Source organism: Ambystoma mexicanum, unplaced genomic scaffold (assembly GCF_040938575.1).
Source record: "Ambystoma mexicanum isolate Mex_15411 unplaced genomic scaffold, UKY_AmexF1_1 Mex_scaf10, whole genome shotgun sequence".
NCBI classification, from domain to species: domain Eukaryota; kingdom Metazoa; phylum Chordata; class Amphibia; order Caudata; family Ambystomatidae; genus Ambystoma; species Ambystoma mexicanum.
This window is the reverse complement of record NW_027182325.1, coordinates 3,795,001-3,797,500: the sequence shown is the minus strand read 5'-3', so window position 1 is coordinate 3,797,500 and position 2,500 is coordinate 3,795,001. Positions and strand designations below refer to the sequence as shown.

Sequence of the window (2,500 nt, the reverse complement as noted above, 5' to 3'; positions counted from 1 at the left end):
AAGGTAGCTCCAGCCCTCATGATGTTGTCCAACATTTCCGCTATAAAACGGGATACAATTATTTTGGAAACATACCAAATTTGAAAAATAATTGAGAAGTTGCGCAATTACTAATCATGGAGCACAAAAAAAGCCTACAGCACCTGGTATTCCCAGGCAGTCTCCCATCCAGGTACTAACTAGGGCCGACCCTGCTTAGCTTCCGAGATCGGGCGCATTCAGTGTGGTGTGGCCGTAGGCTCTGGGCCTAGTGAGTTTGTACTTTTAAGCATCTAGTCGGCTAGACCTTGCAGTTTTGAAAGGCAATTGTGAAATGGCTCACTTCCTGAACTTGGAGCACAAAAAAGCCTACAGCACCTGGTATTCCCAGGTGGTCTCCCATCCAGGTACTAACTAGGACCGACACTGCTTAGCTTCCGAGATCAGACGAGATCGGGCGCATTCAGTGTGGTGTGGCCGTAGGCTCTGGGCCTAGTGAGTTTTGTACTTTTAAGCATCTAGTCGGCTAGACCTTGCAGTTTTGAAAGGCAATTGAGAAAGGGCTCACTTCCTGAACTTGGAGCACAAAAAAGCCTACAGCACCTGGTATTCCCAGGCAGTCTCCCATCCAGGTACTAACTAGGCCTGACACTGCTTAACTTCCGAGATCAGACGAGATCGGGTGCATTCAGTGTGGTGTGGCCGTAGGCTCTAGGAATGCTAAGAATATTACTCTTATGCATTTGCATTTAGTAAGCTAAGCCATGCAGCCACTTGCAACATGATACCACGCTCATCGCTCGATCAGGCTCGATCAGGCGAGATATATAAGACTGGTGGGCCCATTCAGGACTCCTATGTCTGGTAGGATAACTTTAATTCATCCATCCTGTCTCTGTTGCAGGGAGGTGGAGAGAACAATCAACACAATAATGGTTTTCTTTCATGCCTCTTGAAGGACTCAATATTCTCTGTACTGCATTACATGTGAAAGTCGATTTATTACCCATGAACACACTACCTGTATGCTAATTCTATGTAAAAAGGTAGCTCCAGCCCTCATGATGTTGTCCAACATTTCCGCTATAAAACGGGATACAATTATTTTGGAAACATACCAAATTTGAAAAATAATTGAGAAGTTGCGCAATTACTAATCATGGAGCACAAAAAAGCCTACAGCACCTGGTATTCCCAGGCAGTCTCCCATCTAGGTACTAACTAGGCCCGACCCTGCTTAGCTTCCGAGATCGGGCGCATTCAGTGTGGTGTGGCCGTAGGCTCTGGGCCTAGTGAGTTTTGTACTTTTAAGCATCTAGTCGGCTAGACCTTGCAGTTTTGAAAGGCAATTGTGAAATGGCTCACTTCCTGAACTTGGAGCACAAAAAAGCCTACAGCACCTGGTATTCCCAGGTGGTCTCCCATCCAGGTACTAACTAGGCCCGCCACTGCTTAGCTTCCGAGATCAGACGAGATCGGGCGCAATCAGTGTGGTGTGGCCGTAGGCTCTGGGCCTACTGAGTTTTGTACTTTTAAGCATCTAGTCAGCTAGACCTTGCAGTTTTGAAAGGCAATTGAGAAATGGCTCACTTCCTGAACTTGGAGCACAAAAAAGCCTACAGCACCTGGTATTCCCAGGCGGTCTCCCATCCAGGTACTAACGAGGCCCGACACTGCTTAGCTTCCGAGATCAGACGCATTCAGTGTGGTGTGGCCGTAGGCTCTGGGCCTTGTGAGTTTTGTACTTTTAAGCATCTAGTCGGCTAGACCTTGCAGTTTTGAAAGGCAATTGAGAAATGGCTCACTTCCTGAACTTGGAGTACAAAAAAGCCTACAGCACCTGGTATTCCCAGGCGGTCTCCCATCCAGGTACTAACTAGGCCCGACACTGCTTAGCTTATGAGATCAGACGAGATCAGGCGCATTCAGTGTGGTGTGGCCGTAGGCTCTGGGCCTAGTGAGTTTTGTACTTTTAAGCATCTAGTCGGCTAGACCTTGCAGTTTTAAAAGGCAATTGAGAAAGGGCTCACTTCCTGAACTTGGAGCACAAAAAAGCCTACAGCACCTGGTATTCCCAGGCGGTCTCCCATCCAGGTACTAACTAGGCCTGACACTGCTTAACTTCCGAGATCAGACGAGATTGGGTGCATTCAGTGTGGTGTGGCCGTAGGCTCTAGGAATGCTAAGAATATTACTCTTATGCATTTGCATTTAGTAAGCTAAGCCATGCAGCCACTTGCAACATGATACCACGCTCATCGCTCGATCAGGCTCGATCAGGCGAGATATATAAGACTGGTGGGCCCATTCAGGACTCCTATGTCTGGTAGGATAACTTTAATTCATCCATCCTGTGTCTGTTGCAGGGAGGTGGAGAGAACAATCAACACAATAATGGTTTTCTTTCATGCCTCTTGAAGGACTCAATATTCTCTGTACTGCATTACATGTGAAAGTCGATTTATTACCCATGAACACACTACCTGTATGCTAATTCTATGTAAAAAGGTTGCTCCAGCCC

General features: G+C 47.0%; 5 non-coding genes and 3 pseudogenes across 5 annotated transcripts; all 8 read right to left on the bottom strand.

Moving 5' to 3' along the window:
* Positions 1–131: 131 nt before the first annotated feature.
* Positions 132–240, bottom strand: LOC138545517 (5S ribosomal RNA; annotated as a pseudogene).
* A 105-nt stretch (positions 241–345) lies between these two features.
* On the bottom strand, positions 346–464 carry LOC138551015 (5S ribosomal RNA). The gene has a single exon (XR_011294754.1). It is a non-coding gene; the product is annotated as a 5S ribosomal RNA (ribosomal RNA).
* A 106-nt stretch (positions 465–570) lies between these two features.
* Positions 571–689, bottom strand: LOC138537586 (5S ribosomal RNA). Its single transcript, XR_011285717.1, has one exon. It is a non-coding gene; the product is annotated as a 5S ribosomal RNA (ribosomal RNA).
* A 463-nt stretch (positions 690–1,152) lies between these two features.
* On the bottom strand, positions 1,153–1,261 carry LOC138544044 (5S ribosomal RNA; annotated as a pseudogene).
* Positions 1,262–1,367: 106 nt separating this feature from the next.
* On the bottom strand, positions 1,368–1,486 carry LOC138551084 (5S ribosomal RNA). The gene has a single exon (XR_011294819.1). It is a non-coding gene; the product is annotated as a 5S ribosomal RNA (ribosomal RNA).
* A 106-nt stretch (positions 1,487–1,592) lies between these two features.
* Positions 1,593–1,701, bottom strand: LOC138544207 (5S ribosomal RNA; annotated as a pseudogene).
* A 106-nt stretch (positions 1,702–1,807) lies between these two features.
* Positions 1,808–1,926, bottom strand: LOC138537954 (5S ribosomal RNA). The gene has a single exon (XR_011286072.1). It is a non-coding gene; the product is annotated as a 5S ribosomal RNA (ribosomal RNA).
* A 106-nt stretch (positions 1,927–2,032) lies between these two features.
* Positions 2,033–2,151, bottom strand: LOC138541142 (5S ribosomal RNA). The gene has a single exon (XR_011289157.1). It is a non-coding gene; the product is annotated as a 5S ribosomal RNA (ribosomal RNA).
* Positions 2,152–2,500: the final 349 nt, after the last annotated feature.